Source organism: Heterodontus francisci, chromosome 13, assembly GCF_036365525.1.
Source record: "Heterodontus francisci isolate sHetFra1 chromosome 13, sHetFra1.hap1, whole genome shotgun sequence".
Lineage (NCBI taxonomy): Eukaryota > Metazoa > Chordata > Chondrichthyes > Heterodontiformes > Heterodontidae > Heterodontus > Heterodontus francisci.
In genome coordinates, this window is record NC_090383.1 from 34,398,063 (window position 1) to 34,424,815 (window position 26,753).

The 26,753-nt window shown below is 43.2% G+C and overlaps 1 protein-coding gene across 2 annotated transcripts in view; it reads right to left on the reverse strand.

The window, feature by feature from the left end:
• si:ch211-140l13.3 (centromere protein J) overlaps nt 1-23,938 on the reverse strand; it is a 316,358-nt gene extending 292,420 nt beyond the window's left edge. Inside the window, exon 1 of one of the 2 annotated variants that reach the window (XM_068045779.1) lies at nt 23,899-23,938. The gene's annotated coding sequence lies outside the window, so the exon portion shown is untranslated. Of the gene's footprint in view, nt 1-23,486; nt 23,576-23,898 lie in introns of those variants that run through there. The other variant, XM_068045778.1, reaches the window with a different exon arrangement.
• Between the last annotated feature and the right edge of the window lie 2,815 nt (nt 23,939-26,753).

Here is a 26,753-nt window from a genome sequence, read left to right on the forward strand (position 1 = left end):
AGAGGAAGGAGATCTTATTTGTTGGACCGTGACAGCAAACACTACCTTTTTCATCTACAGGACACATCCACTCGTGAAAACCCCATGCTTCTAGGTGCTCTTCATTCCTATGTGTGCACTCCTACATGGTTCTCCCCCTGCACTGTCAGCTGAAGTGCAGGCAGGCTGCTGACCTTGCTGCTCCATGGCTAGGCTTGACCTTGGCAGTCGACCTCTGGTTGCCTGAGGCCTGATGGTCCCCAGCATGTTGGGGCCTCCTGCACAAAAGCAGTAGCACCCTCTGTCATCAGAGATGATGGAGGCCCTGGCATCACTGGCAGAGGGGCAAAGGAACTGCTGGCTGCACCAGGAACACCTTGAGAGGAGCCCAGAACAGCAGAGGGCAGCCACTCCTCCTCCCATGCCAGGAGGAGTTGTCCTGAGAGTATAGAGGACTTGGTGGTGACTCCAGGTTCCCTGTCTCCCTCTTGCTTTCCCACAGCTGCTTTGTGCCCATGGTCAAGACGAGGGTATGCAGGTCTACACAAATGTCCTGCAGACACTGAGTGCTCTGCTGGATGTGGCTATCCAGAAGCGCCGTCAATCTCTCGATGGAGGAGACCACTTGTGCACTGGTCAGAGAAAGTGCAGCACTCAAGGCCTTGATGGACTCCTCATTGTCCCCGCTTGGGCACGCATTGCGTCTGACCTCTCAGCCAGATGTTGCCTCACCTCTCGCTGTAGATGCAGCATTTTCTGTGAAGCTGGCGACACCAGAGGCACATCATGAGCTGGGCCTCCCACAGTCCTTCGACTGTTAGAGGCCTGGGCTGTCACAGCTTCCATCAGCTGCTCGGACACATGTGTGCCTATTTGCACACAGCAAACTCCCACAAACAACAATGGGATAATGACCAGATAGTCTGTGTTTTTGTGATGTTGATTGAGGTATAAATATTGGCCAGCACACTGGGGATGCAGTGGAGTGTTCTTCTTCAAAACAGTGTCATGGTATGTCTTACATCCACAGGCAGGCAGATGGGGCCTCAGTTTAACTCCCTCAGCACTGTGCTGGAGTGGTCAGCCTTGCTTTTTGCGCTCAAGTCCTGGAGTGGGAGTGATTCAGAAGCGAGAGACCTCGCTTAAAAGAAAAAGCTTATCATGTTGCAAAGAATAGATGTAAGCCTGAGGATGGGGAGAGTTTTAGAAACTACCAAAGAGTCACCAAAAAGTTGATTAAAAGTGAAAATATAGAATGAAAGTAAACTGGCCTGGAATATAAACTGGATTGCAAGAAATTTTGCAAGGATATAAAAAAGAGAGTAGCTCAAGTAGACTTTGGTCCATTAGAGGTAGAGACAGGAGAAATAAGGAAACGGCAAAGACATTGAAGAGATATTTTGCGTCTATCTTCACAGTAGAAGACACAAATTAGATACCCGAAGTAGAGGATAACTAAGGGACTAATGAGAACGACAAACTTAAAGTAGTTGATATCAGTATAGAAAAAATATTAGAAAAACTTAAGGAAATAAAAGACGGCATATCCCCAGGACCTGATGGCCTATATACTAGGGTTCTAAAAGAGCTAGCTGCAGAGTTAAGGGTTACACTGGTTATGATTCTCCAAAATTCCATAGATTCTAGAATGGTCCCAATGGATTGGAAATTAACAAATGTGTCACTGCTATTCAAGAAGGGTGGGAGAGAGAAAACAAGAAACTACAGGCCAGTTAATCTGATATCAGTCATCGTAAAAATGCTGGAATCTATTATTAAGGATGTTTTAACAATGAGACAGTCAACATGGTTTTATGAAGGGGAAATACTGTTTGACAGACTTAAGAGTTTTTTTGAGCATGTACCTAATTACGCAGATAAAGGGAAGCCCGTACATGTAATATACTTGGATTTCCAAAAGACATCTAATAAGATGCCAGACAGAAGGCTAATACACAAATCAAGGCTTCCTTCACTCTGTAACAATTCTGTGATTCTGTGATAAGGGTTCATGGATTAGGGGGTAATATATTAGTGTGGATGGAAAATTGGTTTACGTACAGAAAGCAGAGAGTAGGGATAAAAGGAGCATTTTCAAACTGGCAGGTTGTAACTAGTGGGGTGCACAAGGCTCAGTGCTAAGGTCTCAGCTATTTACAATCTATATTAGTGACATAGACAAAGAAACTGAGAGTCATGCATCCAAGTTTGCAAATTCTATAAAATTAGGTGGGAATGTAAGCTGTGAGGAGGGCACATAGGAACAGGAGGAAGCCATTCAAGCCGTCGAGCCTGCTCTGCCATTCAATTAGATCATGACTGATCACCTACCACAACTACCACTTTCCTGCGCTATCCCCATATCCCTTGATGTCATTAGTATCCAGATATCTATCGATTTCTGTCTTGAACATGCTCAATGATTGAACTTTCTTAGCCCTCTGGGGTAGAGAAGTCCAAAGATTCATCACCCTTTGAGTGAAGAAATTCCTCCTCATCTCAGTCTTGGCCTACCTCTTATTCTGAGACTATGTCCCCTGGTTCTAGACTCACCATTTGGAGAAACATACTATTTACATGCACCCTATCACGCCCTGTAAGAATTTTGTAAGTTTCAATGAGATCACCTCTTATTCTTCGAAACTCTAGAAAATGCAGGCCCAGTTTCCTTAATCTCTCCTCATAAGACAATCCAAACATTCCAGGTAAAGAGGCTGCAAAGAGATATAAATGTGTGGGCAACAAGGTGGCAGATGGAATATAATGTGGGGAAGTGTGAGGTCATTCACTTTGATAATAAGATCAGAGTTAAATTCCAGAAAGCTTGTTGTGGAAGGATGATGCTGGAGCCTATCTTTACTCAGCTTTACATTTATTGTACAGAGTAAAAAGGATTACAAACATGTAGCTCCTCACTTAAAAACTCCACCAGCCTCAGTAAGTGTCTCTTCATAAGTGCTCAAGTAAGACCCCAATTAACACCCTTCACCTGCACATAATTGAACAATTGATACACATTAACTGATGTTTTTTTCTCAGAATAAAATTTACATTAACATGCTCAAACAATATTTCAAAATAAATTCTATTAGGTATAAAGCACTAACATGCTCAAATAACATTTCAAAATAAATCAAAATAAATACCATATTAGGTACAAAGTATTACATTGCGAGATGCCCCTCCTTCAGAACCCCTAACAATTTCTTTGTCTTCGCATTTCACTTTGTAAAACAATCAGCTAGCTGATGACTTTCATGTACACATTTAAGTTTGGAGATTTCCTTTCCCTCCAGCATTTGTTTCAATCCAGCAAGGTCTATTTTCTCACTCGCACTTATTGTAGAGTGTGCATTTTCCCACAAAGAACGATTATCCATATAACATTCAATGGTTATCCTATCTTCACTATGCTCCTTGTTCAGAATCTCACCTAAAATACTTGACAAGTAGAACCCCATATCCACTGCCTCCACAAGACCCAAAGTTCCACAGCTAAAGTGCTTTTAACAGCTCTTTTTATTTTCTTAGCTTCCCAAGCTTTGAAGCATCACTAAAAATGACTAGCTTCATGTTCTTTGGGCCACCGAAGGATGGGAACGTCAGCATACATTTCTCCAGATTCAATTTTTTTCATGTTTTATTTGCTCTTAAAACATTCTCAACTTTCAGGTGTTTCATCATAGTACTTAACTCCAGCACATCAAAACCAGCACCAGGTTTAATCTGAGTGCACAGTTTAATTGAACAATCAAGCTTCGCAATTGCTCAGTCTCTTCTTTAGATATATCATTTTTCTGTAATGGACTTTAACTGGGATGCAAGAAATATTTCTAAATAGGATTGGTGATTTAAAGTTATTCCAGACTTAGTCTGCTTAATATCTAAATCAATATATTTAAAGGCCCCACAAGCCTGACTCCCAATCCTAAATTCTGCCCTAATCTTTTTAATAATAGTTCTCATAATCTGCAGTACCACCCCATAGAAATCAACGCGTATACTTTATGATACCAACAAAACATGGCAGGATCTGCTTTTAGTTGAACACAACCAATTTTTAGCAAAACAGATCTCACCGAGAAAGACCACATCCTGGAAGCATCATTAAGGCCATAGACACATTTGTTCTGTTTCCATAGTTTTCCTTCTGAATATGCTGCCTCGTAAGGTGGTTTCACAAACATTTCTCTCTGAAAAGTATCACCCTTGTTATGACCAGGTGAGAAACGTGTCTAGGGGTCTTTGGCTGTCTTTACCTGGTCTTATTGTAACAGGGTTTAATCTTAAACACACTGTTTTGAGCTCCCCCTTTGTGAATCCTTGTTCACAGCTTTCCAATTATAAGGCAAAGAAATGAGCACAAACAGGCTTTCTTTGGTTTAAAGAAGAACAATGAAATTTATTAAACCATAAACTTAAACTCGAATACTGTTCACGCCTATGGATATACGACGCTCGCATGCACAAGTAATATAAACATGCAGATAGGGACAGAAAAGAGCAGAAGAAAAGATAAGTAGAACAGTTTGATGCAATATCTTGTTACTGTTTCTCAAGCTCGCTGTAGGCCTTGATTGAAGATATGGTCTTGCGTTTCGTTGGGGCCCAGTAGTCTTCTTAAAACCTTGTTCATGTAGGAAACCTTTCTTTTTTGAGTTTCATGTGTTTTCACAAGATTCAGTTCCGTGGGAAGAGATGAAGACAGGCAGACAGGAGAGGAGATGTTCTCAGTCCATGAGAATACGGCGTTCTCTGCTCCAATTTCTTTGTTGGGAGTTCAAATTCAAAAAAAGCTCCCAGGCTGCCCAGCAGGTTAGTCATGCGACTAGCTCCTTATATGGAACAGTCGCTTCAAAATCCTTTGTTGGAAGTTCAAATTCTCTGCAACAGCCAGTTAGTCATGTGATTAAAACTGCTCAAACCACTTCTGTGTATTGGGGAAGTAACTGCTGGGTCCCTATTGTTTCAACATTGTCTGGTACTGTGCAAATGTCCTTCCAGTCAGGGCTTGCAATTTTAAGTTGTAATGTTCATGTGGCGAAATAATGTGTGCCTCAGTCTTGGCAGGTGGGGGGGGGGGGGGTGGGGGGGTGGTTTGCCTGACACCCTACAGAAATTCGCCTTTACTGTCCATGGATTTACACTGCCATGAATATGTGGCCAAAAGAGCTAAAAAAGATTTTCAAGATTCTTCTCCAGCTTTGGGAGAATCCACTCTGACATCAGTAACACCCAGTTGCTCTTTAAAAGCCTTGCAACGAGTCTCGCTTTAGCCATATAGGTCCCATCTGGAAGGACTTTATCAGTAAAAATCCAGCTATGTGACAAGGCTGGCTGTCCCCTATCTGGTACCTCAGAATGAACACCAAACTCTCTCAAACTCTTTAATTCCTTATGTTTTACTTCTCTTATTAGTTTATCCTCAGTTTGAGGTGAGAGTGACTGCCCTTGACATCAAGGCAGTATTTGACCAAGTATGGCATCAAGGAGCCCTAGCAAAACTGAGGTCCATGGGAATCAGGGGGAAAACTCTCCGCTGGCTGGAGTCATACCTGGTGCAAAGGAAGATGGTTGTGGTTGTTGGAGGTCAATCATCTGAGTTCCAGGACATCACTGCAGGAGTTCCTCAGGGTAGTGTCCTAGGCCCAACCACCTTCAGCTGCTTCATCAATGACCTTCCTTCAGTCATAAGGCCAGAAGTGGGGATGTTCGCTGATGATTGCACAATGTTCAGCACCATTCGTGACTCCTCAGATACTGAAGCAGTCCATGTAAAAATGCAGCAAGACCTGGACAATATCCAGGTTGGGCTGATAAGTGGCAAGTAACATTCGCGCCACACAAGTGCCAGGCAATGACCATCTCCAACAAGAGAGAATCTAACCATCTCCCCTTGACATTCAACGGCATTACCATCGCTGAATCCCCCACTATCAACATCCTAGGGGCTACCATTGACCAGAAACTGAACTGCAGTAGCCATATAAATACTGTGGCTACAAGAGCAGGTCGGAGGCTAGGAATCCTGAGGCGAGTAACTCACCTCCTGACTCCCCAAAGCCTGTCCACCATCTACAAGGCACAAGTCAGGAGTGTGATGGAATACTCTCCACTTGCCTGGATGGTTGCAGCTCCAACAACACTCAAGAAGCTTGACACCATCCAAGACAAAGCAGCCGCTTGATTGGCACCCCATCTACAAACATTCACTCCCTCCACCACCGACGCACAGTGGCAGCAGTGTGTAACATCTACAAGATGCACTGCAGCAATGCACCAAGGCTCCTTAGACAGCACCTTCCAAACCCGCGACATCTAACAACTGGAAGGACAAGGGCAGCAAATGCTTGGGAACACCAACACCTGCAAGTTCCCCTCCAAGTCACACACCATCTTGACTTGGAACTATATCGCCGTTCCTTCACTGTCGCTGGGTCAAAATTCTGGAACTCCCTTCCTAACAGCACTGTGGGTATACCTACCCCAAATGGACTGCAGCGGTTCAAGGCGGCAGCTCACCACCACCTTCTCAAGGGCAATTAGGGATGGGCAATAAATGCTGGCCTGGCCAGCGACGCCCACATCCCATGAATGAATAGGTAGTTTATAGGTAGCCACTAAAACCTCAAGGTCATGAGGACTTCTGCTTCAAATTCTTCAAGCCAAAGACTTGCAGGTTGATAGGTAAATTGGCCATTGTAAATTGCCCCTAGTGTAGGTAGGTGGTAGGGATGTGGTAGAGAATGTTTAGTTTAGTTTAGTTTAGAGATACAGCACTGAAACAGGCCCTTCGGCCCACCGAGTCTGTGCCGACCATCAACCACCCATTTATACTAATCCTACACTAATTCCATATTCCTACCACATCCCCACCTATCCCTATATTTCCCTACCACCTACCTATACTAGGGGCAATTGCTACTGGCCAATTTACCTATCAACCTGCAAGTCTTTGGCATGTGGGAGGAAACCGGAGCACCCGGAGGAAACCCACGCAGACACAGGGAGAACTTGCAAACTCCACACAGGCAGTACCCACAATTGAACCCGGGTCGCTGGAGCTGTGAGGCTGGGGTTAATGTAGGATTAGTATAAATGGGTGGTTGTTGGTCGGCACAGACTCGGTGGGCCGAAGGGCCTGTTTCAGTGCTGTATCTCTAAATTAAAATAAATAAATTAAACCAATATTTAAACTTGCCTGTAGATTTTCCTGCACGTCCCACAATTGTTGCATCCGTCCATTCGTTAGACCCCTATGGAATATATGTTACCAGAGTACCTACTCGGGGCAATTGTCCTTTGGATGCGATAGCTCTTTCCTGAGCATCGTGATCGCTCATATACTATCCAACCCTTGATCTACCTCATTCTGTTCCTCAGGACCTTCATCACAAAACACATGATCATTAGAGATATAAGGTGCCTCGTTTCCCTCTATCAGCTGCTCAGATTTGGAGATTTTGTAATCAACCCCAGTTAATCGTGAGAAATGAACCTAAACAGCTTGATTTCCATGCTTGATAACCACTATCTAACCATCACGACCTATTACCTTACCAGGACACTTCCATTCCTGATTACCCTCTCTTTTATAATACACTGGGCGGCACAGTGGCGCAGTGGTTAGCACTGCAGCCTCACAGCTCCAGCGACCCGGGTTCAATTCTGGGTACTGCCTGTGTGGAGTTTGCGAGTTCTCCCTGTGTTTGCGTGGGTTTCCTCCGGGTGCTCCGGTTTCCTCCCACATGCCAAAGACTTGCAGGTTGATAGGTAAATTGGCCATTATAAATTGCCCCTAGTATAGGTAGGTGGTAGGGAAATATAGGGACAGGTGGGGATGTGGTAGGAATATGGAATTAGTGTAGGATTACTATAAATGGGTGGTTGACGGTCGGCACAGACTCGGTGGGCCGGAGGGCCTGTTTCAGTGCTGTATCTCTAAAACTAAAACACCAAATCTCCTGAATTAAATTCTGCCTCAGATGGCCTTATATGATGCCTCAGAGCTCTTCAAATTTTCTCAGAGACCTCAGCCTTGCTAAAAGCCCATCATCCTGCATGTCAAGCATTCAAATGTGCAGAAAAATGGAACTAATTGCAGTACCTTCAACAACAGGAGGACTGTGGCAAAGTACAGAAGGCAATTTGGGATTTCGCCCATAGATCAATCGTTTGGGACTATAGCCCACAACCATCAGAAGCGAATTCTTTGCATGAACTGCCTATGCCAGGGTGGTTGTCAACTTGCAGTTTTGTTGGTCAGCTAAGATTTTATGCAGCATTTCATCAACTAATGCGTGTTTCCTTTCATAGAGCCTTTTGCTGAAAGGACTTTCAGCTGCAGTATTCATAACCAATAATGTTCATGTTTTCACACATGTCCCTCCATTATCAGTTAGAAACTTAGCTGGTGCCCCAAATCCATTCCTTATCCATTTCTCTATGATTTTATCTATAATCACTCTTTTGTCCTTGCTATGTATTACTGTAGAAAGACTAAATCTAGTTGAGAGGGCTATAAAATGTGGAATTAAAATATTTTTGTCTTTGTCCCATTTAAATCCATGGCAACTACTTCATTATAGTAACGTGCCAATGGAAGGCTTACAATAGGACGTGATGGCATACTCCGATACTTTTTACTAATCTATTCTATTATCCTCATATACTGCTCATCAATCACATCTGCATCCTTTAGCAGGGTTCATAATGATTGACAAGAAGGGTGAGCAAAATGGTTGTGTAACTTTGAAACAATTTGCTTTTTTCCCCTCTCTAATTCTATCAGCTTTAATACTTCGCTAACACTCTGACTAGAAACATCAGGTTTTGTTAAAGGTATACAATAATGCCCTGACAAGGTAAACTGCAAATTCACTGACTTTCCAAAAACAATACCATACTCCATATCAAACTTCATTTGTACCTTTTTTCATTTACTTTTGAGTAAACCTCAAGGTATCTCACTAAAGACTACATCATTACATATAAAGTGGCTAACTCCAGCTATTTGACATGGAATTACTACTCTCTTCAGTGACTGCAATGTGTTGTCATCTCCAAACCGAGAGCTGGTAGTAACTTTTATACTCCTTAACCTTGCGTCGATCCTCACTGCTGAGTGAATCCAGATAACATTGTAACCAATCTGTTCCACATACTGTCAATGTGCAAGCAGTACCTAATATAGCACAGTTGAATGAATCAGCAACTGACACATTCATCACAAGACTAAAACTCCTTGTGACTAGTACAATTCATTCAGATTCATCATTATATTCCTCTTCTGCCTCAGAATTCTCTGTGTCATGTGTTATCTCTGGCCCTCCACATTTGACAATTCATTGCATAACGATACTTTGAGTCACACCTGAAGCACCTGTTAAGTGTCCCTTGGGTATTCCTGGGATTCATTTGCCTATGATTGCTGTTCCAATTCTGTCTTCCGTTGTAATAATCAGACCTACTCAAGATGCTTTCATCCTCATTCCTCCTGCCTTTAACTCTTCCATTGCACTTATGCTTGCATCCAGTATCTGGACCGTTGAGTCATGCATTCTTTGTGTCACCGCAGAATGCCCTGTTTGTTCTACCAGGGCTGCAGGAAATGACTGTTTCTCAAGGAATTTCTTTAAGGCAGCAGACATCTGATCTAACAGGAAGTCTTATTCCAAGAACTGAACCCCAGTTAGACCAGGAGCCTCTCCATATGCGACACCCTAGCACAATCTAGCAATTTAAATGCTAGCACTAAACCAGGGATCTCCAAATTGAATTTCCTCAAACTTCCATACAGTCTGTTAAGATGCATGATACATTCCTCCATTGAATAACCTTTCTGAAATCTATCAAAGTCAAACCATGGGCTGAAATTTATACTTCCGCCGCTGTAATCAGTCTACCTGAACGGGCCACATGCCATGGAGCCACCACAATATTAAATATGGCAGCTCATTTAAATGGCCGTGTAGACCGCCCCCCTCAATGACGTGCAGGGGGCGGTCTGTCCGTCCCCGGCAATGGCGTCAGCCACCTTTGCACAGGTGCTGATGCCATTTTTAAAGAGCTTTGAGCCCTATATTTCAATTTAAATATTTAAAGATATAGTGATTTAAAAAAATTAATTAAATTGATCCTGACCCTCAACGAGCGCACCCCCCCCAATAACCATAGAATTGATTACCTGCCCTCTCCCTCCCCAAAAAACACTTACCTTGTGCACCTGACCTTCCCCCCAAAGTTCAAAAACTTTAAACTTTACCCCTTCCCACCATGCCCTACACCAATGAAATGACTCGGTTGCCACTCATCCCCCAAACCCCACACTGAAAAACCTACCTGCTCCCTCCTCCCCTCCCCTCCAGTGTTCCGTCTCGGATCCCCAGTACCAATATCGCACCGGGACAGACAACAGGAGCGAGAAGGTAATTTATTCCTTAATTTAAATTAATTTACATATTTAAATTTGCCCGTTCTGATGAAAGGTCACAGACCTGAAATGTTAACTCTGCTTCTCTCTCCATAGATGCTGCCAGACCTGCTGAGTATTTCCAGCACTTTCTGTTTTTATTTCAGATTTCCAGCATCCGCAGCATTTTGCTTTTATTCTTTTATTTTACTGGAATACTGTTATTCGAATAACTTGTCAGTTTCACAGCAGTTTTGCGTAAGGGAATGTGACTTAGGGTCTTCTTGTACTCTCCTTCTGAGATAAGACACTGCTGCAGCTGTATCAATTACAAAAGTTGTGAAATAAAAACAAAAAGTGCTGGAAATACTCAGCAAGTCTGGCAGCATCTGTGGGGAGAGAAGCAGAGTTAACATTTCAGGTCGGTGACCTTTCATCAGATATGGCTGACTTTCCCACAGGCATAGCACTTTGACTGGAAATGGAAGCATTTAAGTGGTTGGCAGCTACAATGGCAACAGTAGCATCTACATTTCTGACTCTGAGTCTGTGAACCTGGCTACCATGAGTTTGTTCCCGCTGAAATCCAGTGGACCTCCCCTGTTGGCTCAGGAAAAGAACTTACCTGCAATCTATAACTATCTCTTCCTGGCATTTCCATGACTGTGGCCTTGTTGCCTTTACTCAAAAGATTGGCCTTGATTTTATTGTTCTTTAGACCCCCAACGAACGTGTCTCTAAGGTTAACTTCTAAGTTCGTGCCATGACCACAGTGACGAGAGAGTTTCTTTAATTCAAGAATATAATCTGCAATAGACTCACTTGCCAACTTCTTCCTTTCACAAAATGCAATTCAGAGTGCAATTTCATTCTTAGTCGTGCCATAATATGAGTCCAGAATCTATTTAATTTCAGAATAGTCCAAAGTACCGGGGTCTCATGGGCAACATTGGCTAAACACCACCTCAAAAGCATCTGGCCCCATCATGGTGAAGAAAACACTCACTTTACAGTCATCTTCTATTTTATTAACTTGTAGCCAAATGTGGAACCTACGTTCAGAATTACATCAATCCTCTTTGTTACAGTTGAATTCCCCCATTATCCCAAAATATATCTTCAGTGCCATATTTTTAAAGTAACATACTGTGCTGACTCACTGAATTAAACCTGAACACAAACTGCAGACACACCCAGAGCAATCTTTCAAATCACCCAAACTTCCTCAAAATCAACTTGTGAGTTCCAAAATGTATGTCACAATGTTCTTCAGACCATAATCTCTTGAATGTAAAAAAAAAATTCTATCCTATCTTCGTCGACATCTTTCTGCTGTGTATTCACAGAATAAATCTACATGAGGTCTTTACTGGGAGCACCATGTTGAAAACTTTATTTATACCTCCCAGCAGAGAAGGCAGCAGAGAGGCAGTATAACAGTATACAAATGGTTAGCTATCACAATACAATCAGCCAGTTCAGCCAGAGCACCATGTTGAAAACTTTATTTATAGCTCCCAGCAGAGAGGGCAGCAGAGAGGCAGTCTAACAGTATACAAATAGTTAGCTATCACAATACAATCAGCCAGTTCAGTACAGTAGACTACAGGTTGTACTATGACAAGAGGCTGAGTAAATTGGGCCAATACTCTCTAGAGTTTAGAAGAATGAGAAGTGATCTCATTGAAATATACAAGATTCTGAAGATGCTTGACAGGGTAGACACTGAGGGGTTGTTTCCCTCTGGCTGGGGATTCTAGAACATGGAACAGAGTCTCAGGATAAAAGGTTGATTATTTAGGACTGTGAAGAGGAGCGATTTCTTCGCTCAAAAAGCTGTGAATCTTTGGAATTCTTCACCCCAGAGGATTGTGCATTCTCCATAGTTGAGTATATTAAAGGCTGATATAAACAAATTTTTGATCTCTCAGGAATCAAGGGTTTTGGGGAGCTAGTAGGAAAGTAGAGTTGAGGCAGAAGATCAGCCATGATCATATTAAATGGGGGAGCAGGCTCAAGGGGCCATATGGTCTACTCGTGCTCCTATTTCTTTTGTTCTTATGTTGCTGCAATTGTGAAGCGCTTTAGTGACACGACACCTGGGGAACTGTGTACAGATTTGGCCTCCATACCCAAGAAAGGACATACTTGCCTTAGAGGGGGTTGCAACAAAGGTTCACTAGATTGATTCCTGAGATGAGAGGGTTGTCCTTTGAGGAGTAGAATGGGTCCATACTCTCTGGAGTTTAGAAGAACGAGAGGTGATCTCATTGAAACAGAAAAAATTATGAAATGGCTTGACAGGGTAGATGATGAGAGGATATTTCCCCTGACTGAAGAGTCTAGAACTAGGAGGCATACTCAGGATAAGGGAGCAACAGTTTTGGACTGAGAAGAGGAAAGATTCCTTCACTCAGACGGTTGTGAATCTTTGGAATTCTCTACCCCACAGGGCTGTGAATGCTGAGTCCTTGAGTATATTCCAGGCTGAGATTGACAAATCTTGGGGAATCAAGGAATATGGGGATCCTCTGGGAAACTGGATGTTGAGATTGAAGATCAGTCATGACCTCATGAAATGACAGAGCAGGTTCAAGGGGCTAAAATGGCCCACTTCTGCTCCTACTTCTTATGCTCTTACATGCCCAAGAACTTGTTACTTGATCACTCAGCCAACCTGTAATGGTCTGTTGCGTATCAGAGAGAGTCAGCATGGATTTGTAAAGGGTAGGTCAGACCTGATGAACCTGATAGAATTTTTTGAAGAGGTGACAGGGGAATGTCTATTGATGTTATTTAAATGGAATTCCAGAATGTATTTGATAAAGTCCCTCATAAGAAACTGTTAGCTAAAGTTGAAGCTCATGGAATCGAGGGCAAATTATTTATCTGGTTAGCAAATTGGCTGAGCAGAAGGAGACAGAGAGTGTTCCGCAAGGATCTGTGTTGGGGCCTCAACTATTCACTGTATTCATTAACGACTTAAATGATGGGTTACAAAGCCACATATCCAACTTTGCCAATGAGACAAAGATAGGAGGTATTGCAAGCAGTGTACATGGTAGCATAAAATTACAAACAGATATCAATAAATTAAGTGAATGGGCAAAACTGTGGCAAATGGGTTGCAATGTCGGCAAATTGGGGGTCATCCACTAAAAAAAGATAGAACAGGGTACTTTCTAAATGGTGAAAAGTTAGAAGCAGTGGAGGTCCAAAGAAACTTGGGGTCCAGATGCACGGATCATTAAAATGTCATGAACAGGTACAGAAAATAATCAAAAAGGCAAATGGAATGCTGGCCTTTATATCTAGAAGAATACAATACAAGGGTGTCAAAGTAATGCTTCAGCTATACAAAGCCTTGGTCAGGCTACAACTGGAGTACTGTGCACAGTTCTGGGCACTACACCTTAGGAAGGATACATTGGTCTTGTAGCATAGTGTGGTGTAGTCTTGTGGTGTAGGGTAGATTTACCAGAAAGATACCTGGACTCCAAGGGTTAAATTATGAGGAGAGAATACACAAATTAGGATTGTATTCCCTGGAATTTAGAAATTTAAGAGATGATTTGATCAATGTTTTCAAGCTATCAAGGGGAACAGATAGGGTAGATTGGGCAGAAATGTTAGGATTAGGGTTAGGGTTACCAACTGGGGAGTCTAGGACTAGGGAGCATAGTCAGAAGATTAGAGTCAGACCTTTTAGGAGTGAAATTAGGAAACATTTCTTCATACAAAAGATGGTAGAAGTTTGGAACTCTCCTCCACAAAGCCTCACAGCTCCAGCGACCCAGGTTCGATTCTGGGTACTGCCTGTGCGGAGTTTGTAAGTTCTCCCTGTGACCGCGTGGGTTTTCGCCGGGTGCTCCGGTTTCCTCTCACAGCCAAAGACTTGCAGGTTGATAGGTAAATTGGCCATTATAAATTGCCCCCAGTATAGGTAGGTGGTAGGGGAATATAGGGACAGGTTGGGATGTGGTAGGAATATGGGATTGGTGTAGGATTAGTATAAATGGGTGTTTGATGGTCGGCACAGACTCGGTGGGCCGAAGGGCCTGTTTCAGTGCTGTATTTCTAAATAAATAAATAAATGGCAATTGATGCTATATTGAATGTTAATTTTAAAAGTGAGATTGTAGATTTTTGGTAGTCAAATGTATCAAAGCATATGGGGCAAAGGCATTAGGTTGCAAATCAGCCACGATCTCATTGAATGGTGGAACAGGCTTGAGGGGTGAAATGACTTACTCCTGTTCCTATTTCACAATGTTTATGGAGTTTAACAGTGATTGTTGAACTATTGCAAGGTCATATTTGCACGAACATATTCACGCATAATCCCTGTTTCTTTGTTTTACTACTTTCCTGCCTTTCCATCCTTCTGACTAGTGTCTCACAAGTAGGTACAATTTCATGATTGACAGCAGACCTTTAGTGGTCATGAGACCACTATTCAAATGTGAACATAGGTGGTGAGGGCTGACAGCTGATTTTATGGTGGAGGATATCACAGATCAGTTCTATAGCCAGTTACTTGTCAAAAGGACTGTAGAAATTGGATGGGCAACTGAGGGAAATAAAATTGCAGGGCTATGGGGAGAGAGCAGGGGAAAGGGACTGACTGGATTGCTCTAGGTGAGCCAGCATGAACTCGATGGGCAAAATGGCCTCCTTCTGTGCAGTAATGACTCTAAGACTATTGGGAGTAAGAACCTCAACTTTTGTTTTCCTTTTCTAGCCCAGGACACCATTTAACGAACCAAAACCATCTTACACTGCAAAAATTGAGTAATCTGAGAGGTTTGATCTCTGATCTATATGACTTAACATGCACCAGAGTACGGTTATCCACAAAGTCAGTGGCATAGCCATGAACACCGGATTGAGAGGCTGGCAGCTGCTGATCTCTGCTTGTTCCAGGTCCCGTTTACCGGGTGGTGTTGGAACCCCTCCACCGCCTATGTTCAGCGGAGAGTTTCATCTGTTGACTTTTTTTTATTAAAATAAAACCACTCAGTTTGTATAATACAAAGCATAGACAGTGTAAATATTCATGACTTGGAACATTGCTCCAAAAAAGTAGCCTGATATTTGGGAACTTATTTAACAGTCAACTGTTCTTCCACTATCCGAGAAAAAGATATTTAGCCACACTACAAGACATGGATGATTGGATGATTTTGGGTGCTTTATCCCCTCGAAGTATACGAAATTAACCTGAATTAGGTTAATGCTGGTGACTTTTAATGGACAGATCATGGTTAGTGACAGTCATGAACTCAAGATTCCTCTTGAACTCATAATGGTGGTCCAACATTGCATATTTAATGATGCGGGTGGTATGTATCCGGAATTGAAAATTATCCTGAGCACGACCACAACTCACATCATGTAGCTAAATCAGTGCAATCGGCAAAAAAATGCTCTAGAAAGAAACTAAATAAAGAACATAGGGGTGTGTAAATTTCAGGACTCCAAAATGCAGCAATTCATTTGTACAACAAGCTGTAACTTTTCAACAAAACTTCAAGAACGATATGCAACAATCCCAATTCATGGTATTATTTTTAATGTACTGTAACAAAATGGTGCAACAGGGTATAATCTCAGCAATTCAAGGACAATCAAAAGCTACAGAATGATCCTCTAATGGAATGAGAAAACTGCAGGCAACAAACCAGCAAAAGCTTTATAAATAGGGATAAAAAGCCAAAAAACCTAAAGTTCTGGAAACACTCAGTGTGACAGCCTACATCTGTGGAGAGAATAGGGCAATTAAAATTTCAGGCATATTGCTTCATTAGAATCCTTTATTCCCATGAAGAAAGATTACACCTGAAAAATTAAGTTGTTTATTTCTTGTAGATATGGTAGTTGTATGTATGGTATATTTACAGCAAATGTATAGTTGTACAGAAAACATTGAATTAGAATTAGAATTAGAATTAGAATATTACAGCGCAGTACAGGCCCTTCGGCCCTCGATATTGCGCCGATCATCTGACCTACACTATTCCATTTACATCCATATGTCTATCCAATGACCACTTAAATGCCCTTAAAGTTGGCGAGTCTACTACTGTTGCAGGCAGGGCGTTCCACGCCCCTACTACTCTCTGCGTAAAGAAACTACCTCTGACATCTGTCCTATATCTTTCACCCCTCAACTTAAAGCTATGTCCCCTCGTGTTTGCCATCCTCATCCGAGGAAAAAGACTCTCACTATCCACCCTATCTAACCCTCTGATTATCTTGTATGTCTCTATTAAGTCACCTCTCCTCCTCCTTCTCTCTAACGAAAACAACCCCAAGTCCCTCAGCCTTTCCTCGTAAGACCTTCCTTCCATACCAGGCAACATCCTAGTAAATCTCCTCTGCACCCTTTCCAAAGCTTCGACATCCTTCCTATAATGCGGTGACCAGAACTGCACGCAATACTCCAGGTGCGGCCTCACCAGAGTTTTGTACAGCTGCATCATGACCCCGTGGCTCTGAAACTCGATCCCCCTACTAATAAAGGCTAACACACCATATGCCTTCTTAACAGCCCTATTAACCTGGGTAGCAACTTTCAGGGATTTATGTACCTGGATACCAAGATCTCTCTGCTCATCTACACTACCAAGAATCTTCCCATTAGCCCAGTACTCTGCATTGCTGTTACTCCTTCCAAAGTGAATCACCTCACACTTCTCCGCATTAAACTCCATTTGCCATCTCTCAGCCCAGCTCTGCAGCCTATCTATGTCCCTCTGTACCCTACAACACCCTTCGACACTATCCACAACTCCACCAACCTTCGTGTCATCCGCAAATTTACTAACCCACCCTTCTACACCCTCATCCAGGTCGTTTATAAAAATGACAAACAGCAGTGGCCCCAAAACAGAACCTTGCGGTACACCACTAGTAACTAAACTCCAGGATGAACATTTGCCATCAACCACCACCCTCTGTCTTCTTTCAGCTAGCCAATTTCTGATCCAAAGCTCTAAATCACCTTCAACCCCATACTTGCGTATTTTCTGCAATAGCCTACCGTGGGGAACCTTATCAAACGCCTTACTGAAATCCATATACACCACATCCACGGCTTTACCCTCATCCACCTGTTTGGTCACCTTCTCGAAAAACTCAATAAGGTTTGTGAGGCACGACCTACCTTTCACAAAACCGTGCTGACTATCGCAAATGAACTTATTCTTTTCAAGATGATTATAAATCCTGTCTCTTATAACCTTTTCCAACATTTTACCCACAACCGAAGTAAGGCTCACAGGTCTATAATTACCAGGGCTGTCTCTACTCCCCTTCTTGAACAAGGGGACAACATTTGCTATCCTCCAGTCCTCCGGCACTACTCCTGTCGACAATGACGACTTAAAGATCAACAACAACGGCTCTGCAATCTCCTCCCTGGCTTCCCAGAGAATCCTAGGATAAATCCCATCTGGCCCAGGGGACTTATCTATTTTCACTCTTTCCAAAATTGCTAACACCTCCTCCTTGTGAATCTCAATCCCATCTAGCCTAGTAGGCTGTATCTCAGTAATCTCCTCGGCAACATTTTCTTTCTCTACTGTAAATACTGACGAAAAATATTCATTTAACGCTTTCCCTATCTCCTCTGATTCCGCACACAACTTCCCACTACTATCCTTGATTGGCCCTGTTCTAACTCTTATCATTCGTTTATTCCTGATATACCTATAGAAAGCCTTAGGGTTTTCTTTGATCCTATCCGCCAATGACTTCTCGTGTCCTCTCCTTGCTCTTCTTAGCCCTCCCTTTAGATCCTTCCTGGCTAGCTTGTAACTCTCAAGCGCCCTAACTGAGCCTTCACGTCTCATCCTAACATAAGCCGCCCTCTTCCTCTTGACAAGCGCTTCAACTTCTTGAGTAAACCACGGCTCCCTTGCTCGACAACTTCCTCCCTGCCTGACAGGTACATACTTATCAAGGACACGCATTAGCTGCTCCTTGAATAAGCTCCACATTTCGTTTGTGCCCATCCCCTGCAGTTTCCTTCCCCATCCTACACATCCTAAATCTTGCCTAATCGCGTCATAATTTCCTTTCCCCCAGCTATAATTCTTGCCCTGCGGTATATACCTGTCCCTGCCCATCGCTAAGGTAAACCTAACCGAATTGTGATCACTATCGCCAAAGTGCTCACCTACATCTAAATCGAACACCTGGCCGGGTTCATTACCCAGTACCAAATCCAATGTGGCATCGCCCCTGGTTGGCCTGTCCACATACTGTGTCAGAAAACCCTCCTGCACACACTGGACAAAAACAGACCCATCTAAAGTACTCGAACTATAGTATTTCCAGTCAATATTTGGAAAGTTAAAGTCCCCCATAACCACTACCCTGTTACTCTCGCTCCTGTCGAGAATCATCTTCGCTATCCTTTCCTCTACATCTCTGGAACTATTCGGAGGTCTATAGAAAACTCCCAACAGGGTGACCTCTCCTCTCCTGTTTCTAACCTCGGCCCATACTACCTCAGTAGACGAGTCCTCAAACGTCCTTTCTGCCGCTGTAATACTTTCCTTGATTAACAATGCCACACCCCCCCCTCTTTTACCCTCTTCTCTGTTCTTTCTGAAACATCTAAATCCCGGAACCTGCAACATCCATTCCTGCCCCTGCTCTACCCATGTCTCCGAAATGGCCACAACATCAGGATCCCAGGTACCAACCCATGCTGCAAGCTCACCCACCTTATTCCGGATGCTCCTGGTGTTGAAGTAGACACACTTTAAACCAAGTTCTTGCTTGCCAGTGCCCTCTTGCGTCCCTGTAACCTTATCCCCTACCTCACTACTCTCAACAGCCTGTACACTGGCACTGCAATTTAGGTTCCCATTCCCCTGCTGATTTAGTTTAAACCCCCCCGACGAGCACTAACAAATCTCCCCCCCAGGATATTGGTACCCCCCTGGTTCAGGTGAAGACCATCCTGTTTGTAGAGGTCCCACCTACCCCAGAAAGAGCCCCAATTATCCAGGAAACCAAAACCCTCCCTCCTACACCATCCCTGCAGCCACGTGTTCAACTCCTCTCTCTCCCTATTCCTCTCTTCGCTAGCACGTGGCACAGGCAACAACCCAGAGATAACAACTCTGGTTGTTCTCGCTCTAAGCTTCCACCCTAGCTCCCTGAATTTCTGCCTTAAATCCCCATCTCTCTTCCTACCTATGTCGTTGGTGCCTATGTGGACCACGACTTGGGGGTGCTCCCCCTCCCCCTTAAGGATCCCAAAAACACGATCGGAGACATCACGTACCCTGGCACCTGGGAGGCAACACACCAACCGTGAGTCTCTCTCGTTCCCACAGAACCTCCTATCTGTTCCCCTAACTATGGAGTCCCCAATGACTAATGCTCTGCTCCTCTTCCCTTTTCCCTTCTGAGCAACAGGGACAGACTCTGTGCCAGAGACCTGCACCCCATTGAAAAGGTAAACTTGTAAGTAATAACTATTCAACTGATCTAAGTTTCTGTAAAATATAGATTGTTGGTTGAGCTCATTATAGAGTGTAGGATGCAAGGGTCCATTTGCCATATCAATCTATACTTGCCTGATTTGAAGAGTCTGGCTTTGATTGCTACTGGACAAATTTTGAAATAAGGCAGGATTGGTTAGCGGGCTCTGTTTTGGATCTAGAGCCATTCTTTTGGCTTATATTCTCACATTGCTATTTCCAAAATAATGCATTGGTACAAATTGCTTTGACTGATTATTATAATCCTCCCATCCTTGGATAATAATAAAAGTAGTTGCATCAGGATCAGTACCAACACAGTTTCTACACCAGGAGATACTTGAGATGCCTGTGAGGACCATTGGGACACAAAGACCTTATCCTTTGGACATTCTAGGTTATTTATATAACAAATTTATAACAAATTGTTGCCTCAATAACTACACTTGTAGAGACATTCTCAGTCTTGGTTTACATTGTCTGAAGTTCACTGGCCACCACTAACAACTCTGATGGGTTTATCTAAAGAAGACTCGTCACAACACTGTAAAAATAGGATTGCAACTATTTTCATGGCTCAACAATTCATATTGTAAGTATATATGCTTGCCATTTTCCACTAGAGAGTAGATTGTAACTTTATTAGTATATTACATGTTTGGCTTATTTATTCATATATTACTGAATAACTTATAGTATTTAGGGTTGGTTGGCATTCTGCCATCTATGAAAGATGATGGGCATGCAGCAAACAATCCATTTAGGCGGGGTGTCTTCTCTTGGTGCACCTTTGCTGATGGCTGTGAAGGCCAATCCCTGAGAGGTAGGTTCTGCCACAAGTGCTGCACGTAAAGCTGCCAAGTGAATTGTTGTTTTTAACATTGGCACCTGTTGCCCCCCAAGCTGCTGTAGCAACTGGTCATCATGGTGGTAGTCCATAGGATGTATTGCTATTTCCCTCTTTTGCCAGCTAGTGACTCCCAGGTGCAATAGTCGACATTTAGGGCCTTCATGTCACGCTTGCAAGCATCCTTGAAGCGGAGCTTTGGACGCCCCACTGGTCACCTGGTTCAGGCTACCTCACCATACAGAACGTCCCTGAGTATGCATCCATTTTCCATCCTGTGGATGTATCCGATCCACCGAAGCCGCCTCTGTTTGATTAGTGGGACACTTGGGAGCTCTGCCTTTGAGAGGACTGCCGCAGTTGTGATTTTGTCCTGCTAGGATATACCCACAATGTGCCGCGGACAGTGAAGATGGAAATTATTGAGCTTCTTTTCCTGGTAGCTGTAAGTCGTCTATGTTTCACAGCCATACAGCAAGGTGCTGAGAACATAAACCGTATAAACCATCAGCTTGGTCCTAAGGGTCAGCTTGGTGTTATTCCATGCGCATTTTGCAAGTTGGTCAAAGGTGGCAGCTGCTTTCCTTATGCATGTATTGAGCTTTGCATCAAGGAACAGACTGTCTGTCACCGTGGACACAAGGTAGCAGAATTTGCTAACCACTTCCACTGGGGTGTTATTTAGTGTGATCAGGGATGGTGATGTAACACCTTGTCCCATGATCATGGTTTTCTTGATGCTTATAGTCAAGTAGAACAATTTAAAGGAATGGGAGAAATAGTTCATGAGTCTTTGTAGATGATTTTCCATTAGAGCAACTAGCACAGCATCATCAGCGTTGAGGAGATCTATGATCAGGATGTGATGTGTTTTTGTCTTCGCTTTCAGCCTTGATAGATCGTAAAGCTTGTCATCTGACCTAGTGTGCAAGTAGACTCCTTCCATATCAGCAGGAAAGGCGAGGATCAGGAGCATGCAGAAGGTGAAGCCAAACAGAGTGGGGGTGAGGACACAACCCTGTTTCACTCCATTCTTCATTTCGAAACTGTCGGAATTGGAGCCATCAAACAATACAGTGCAGTGCATGTTGCCATGGAAGGAGCGGATGAGACTGAACAGCTTTGGTGGACAGCCAATTTTTCCCAAAATCATGTAGAGCTCTGCTCTACTGATGGTGTCGAATGCCTTAGTGAAATCTACGAAAGTAATGTAAAGGGGTATACTCTGTTCCCTACACTTCTCTTGTAGCTGGCATATGGAGAAGATCATATCCATGGCCGGCACAGAAACCACACTATGCTTCTGGGTACACTGGGTCAGCAAGTAAATGGAGTCTTGTAAAGTATGTGTCTAGCTAAGGCCATCTCCATGAAAGGAGTAAGATGCCCCTGTAGCTGTTGCAGTCTTCTCTGTCGTCTTTGTTTTTGTACAGTGTGGCATCTCACTCCTTTCATTCATCTCCTGTGGAACAGAGCCTACTTTCCAGCAGAGAAGGAGAAGGTCATAAAGGTGTGGCAATAGATGTGATTTTCCATGCTTGAGCAGTTTAGCTGGGATTCCATCCTTACCATGTGCCCTTCTGTTTGCTAGGTGGTCTCTGGCCTTCTCAAGCCCCAGTAATGAGGGCTCTTCATCTAACCCATCCATGACAGGAAGTTAAGGGAGAGCGTCAAGTTTAGCTTAGTTTAGTTTAAAGATACAGCACTGAAACAGGCCCTTCGCGACTTCCAAGCTTCATCGATGCTGGTAGCTAGCATTCTAGTGACAGTGCGAAGTGCTGGTATTTGGCATCATTACTTATGCAAGGGATGATGATGCATGGTGGGCCTTCGTGTTTGGAGCTGTGGAACTTTCGGGAGTGCACCTTCACTCTGCTGATGATGAGAGTGGTCAGTGTCACAATCTGCGCTACGGTAGGTGAGGGTGTGAAGAACATTGGGCAGATCGCGCCTCCTCATAATGACTAGGTCTAGTTGGGGCCAATAACCAGACTTTGGGTGACACCATGATACCTTGTGGCAAAGTCTTCCCTGGAAGAAGGTGTTGGTGATGAAAGCTCAAGAAGGCATATATTTAACTGAATAACTTGTGGTATTTAGGGACTGCCCATGTAATTGCAGTAAATATCAATAAGCTATTAACATTATAGCAGTTTAATATTTTAGGTTAATTTGGTAAAGACTGAATATTTTATTATATCACAAGTTGAAATCCAAAATAGCTATGATTTTTACATTTGTTTATTCTACAGTTTCTTCAATTTTGTAAAATCAGCTGTTGTCCGACTATTGACCGACTGAAAATTGAAAATCAACCACAAAGATGAGACGATTTTTCTGGAATGATTATGGCGGAAGTCTCTGTAATCGCAGCTTTCAATTCTATTCTGCAATGAAATCATTAACTACTGTCTCAAAGCAGGGTATAAGCGAATATCGTGCTGTGTTAACTTTTGTCTAGTAATCGTGGGCAATTTTCTAACCTTAAAATTGAACGAAGCTGCTAGTTTAATTTACTGGTATTTTGGTAACAGAAATACTTTGTGGAGAAGTTAGGTGACCTCAATGACAGGTTTCCATTCATAAAATGCAGATTTGAGTTTTTTCATTCATGGAAGTCTTGTTATCGAAGCTTACATTCTCAACAACAGCTTATGCCAGCATTAAAGAAAATCAAAACAGCAACTGCTGGAAATACTCAGCTGGAGCAACTGGAAAAACACCGCTTTTCTCTCCACAGACGCTGCCTTACCTGCTGACTGTTTCCAGCATTATCTGTTTTTGTTTCAGATTTCCAGCATCGGCAGTATTTTGCTTTTGTTGTAGTAATGAATAGCAGACTGCTTCAAATCTGAGTGTCTCTCGTGGCAAGGGGAACTGTGAGCAAAATTAAAGGGAACTTGACACGAGTTAATTTATTAAATTCTCTGATCATTCCTTCCCTGTCAGGTAAAGAAATCTGAGTAAAGGAAACTCAAAAGTTGCACCAACTGTAGCAACCAACTGATTTAAAGTGAGAGCTTTCCGCCAGCTTTGCTATTAGGGACGTTTAACATCCACTGGAAAGCAACTCAGACCTACCAACCTCCCAGCCCACCACGCCATGAACGGAGTAACTCCCGTCCCCTTTGCCCCACGTTGACCTCCCCCTTATCCCCACTCACGTCTCCCTCCAGTCGCCGCTCTCGCTCGATCCGCCCCAAACATTCCCTCTGGTCGCTAGGAGACCGTCCGTGCCTGTGACGTCAGGGCGCCGGTGCGTCACCTCCTGCGCGCGAGCGGCTGGCAAAGGGCGGCAAGACGAATGAGGGGGGCAGTGAGAGGTTGATTAAAGGTTGTTTAAGTGTTGAGAAGCAGAGTTAACAGCCACATGTGGGGGGCTTACCTAAGCATTGTTGGCGGTGTGACGTTCAAATCAGTTGAAGTGTCAACCAGATATTCGTCTATGGGAAGCATCACAATAAGGCCCATACTGTGCCCGTCCAACAGCTGCAGCTTGCTTTGGTAGAGCGCCTTTAACATAGGAAAATGTCCCCAATTGTTTCACAGAGGAATAATACTGAAGAAAAATCGATCCAAAGCCAAAGGAGGGGATACTGAGTGATTAAAAGCTTGGTCAAAAAATGGGGTTTTGAAGGGAGTCTTAAAAGGAGGGGATTAAGTTGTAGAAGGGTCTGGACAGAGTAGATAGGGAGAAACTTTTCCTATCGGTGGAAGGATCCGGAACTAGTGGACACTGATTTAAGGTGATTGGCAAAACAAGCAATGGCGACAAGCGAAAAAAAATTTATGCCGTGATTGGTTAGGATCAGGAATGCACAGCCTGAGAGTGTAATATTTGCCGTATGCTGGACCATAAGGACACAGATTGTAATAGAATACAATTCTGCTGATGATGATGGCCCACTACACCTTTTGGATGCCCAATTTGAGCTGCTACATGCTACATCTCTTCTGAATCTATCCCAATTAGCATGGTGATCGTGCCACATAACATGAAGGAGGGTATCCTAAATATGAATACAGGATTTAATCTCCACAAAGACTGTGCGGAGGTCACCCCTACCAGTACTGTTATGAATAAATGTTTCTGCGATGGGTAAATTGGAGAGGACGTAGTCAAGTAGAATTTTCTCTCATCACCTGCTGCAATAACAGTTTGGCAGCTAGTCCATCAGTACTCAGCCAGCTTGATCAGTAGTGGTGCTACTGAGCCACTCTTTGTCATAGACATTGAAGTCCCCCATTCAGCATATTCTGTGCCCTTGCTACTCTCAGTGGTTCTTCCAAGTGGTGCTCAACATGGAGGAATACTGATTCATCAGCTGAGGGAGGGCAGTCGGTGGTAATCAGCAGGAGCTTTCCTTGCCAATGTTTGACCTGATGCCATGAGACTTAATGGGGTCTGATGTCAATTTTGAGGATTCTCCGGGCTGCTCCCTCCCGGTATATCACTGTGCCACTACCTTTAGACTTTAGACCTTTTTGTAGCGGTTTGGTACAATTGAATGGCTTGCTAGACCATTTCAGAGGGCAGTTAAGAGTCAACCACATTTCTGTGGGTCTGAAGTCACATGTGAGGTAGACAAGGTAAGGACGGCAGATTGCATTCCCTGAAGGACATTGATGAACCAGGTGGGTTTTTATGACAATCTACTAGTTTCATGGTCACCATTACTGATACTAGCTTTTTATTTCAGGTTTATTTAATTAATTAAATTTAAATTCCCCAGCTGCCGTGGTGGGATTTTAACTCATGTCTCCGGAGTATTAGTCACACTGTAGGATGGGGTGTAAAGGAAGAAATAATGGCAGCTTGTCAGAAAGGTACAGTGATAATTATGGGGGATTTTAACCTGCATATAGACTGGAAAAATCAGATGGGCAGAGGTAGCCGAGATGAGGAGTACATAGAATGTTTTCGGGATAATTTCTTGGAAGAATAGGTTCTGGAGCCAACCAGAGAGCAGGCTATACTAGACCTGGTATTGTGCAATGAGATAGGATTAATTAATGACCTCATAGTTAAGGCGCCCCTAGGTAGCAGCAATCATAATATGATTGAACTTTACATTCAGTTTGAGGGAGAGAAGAGTGGGTCCAAGACTAGTATTTTAAACTTTATTAAGGGCAATTATGAGGGCATGAAAGCAGAGCTAGCTAAAGTGAACTGGCAAATCAGGTTAGGGATAGGTCAATAGAGATGCAGTGGCAGACATTTAAGGGCATATTTCAGAAAACACAGAATAGATACATTTCAACGAGAAAGAAAAAGTCCAAGAATGGGACCCACCATCCATGGTTAACTAAAACAGTTAAAGATAGTATCAAAATTCTAGAAAAAGCCTATAATTGCACAAAGATGGGAGGCAGGTCAGAAGATTGGACAGAATATAAAAATCAGCAAAGAATGACTAAAAGATTGATAAGGAAAGTCAAATTTAGAGTACAAGAGAAAGCTAGCTAGAAATGGGCGGCGCAGTGGTTAGCACCGCAGCCTCACAGCTCCAGGGACCCGGATTCAATTCTGGGTACTGCCTGTGCGGAGTTTGCAAGTTCTCCCTGTGACTGCGTGGGTTTCCGCCGGGTGCTCCGGTTTCCTCCCACAGCCAAAGACTTGCAGGTGATAGGTAAATTGGCCATTGTAAATTGCCCCTAGTGTAGGTAGGTGGTAGGGAATATGGGATTACTGTAGGGTTAGTATAAATGGGTGGTTGTTGGTCAGCACAGACTCGGTGGGCCAAAGGGCCTGTTTCAGTGCTGTATCTCTAAATAAATAAAATAAATATAAAGACAGATAGTAAGAGTTTCTACAGATATTTTAAAAAGAAAAGAATTAATAAAGTGAGCATTGGTCCTATAAAAAGTGAGTCTGGGGAATCAATAATGGCTAATAAGGAGATGGCAGATGAACAGACATTTTGCATCGGTCTTCACTATTGAGATACAAGTAACATCCCAGTATTAGCTGTAAGTCAGGAAATGGAAGGGAGGCAGGAACTCAAGAAAATTACAATCA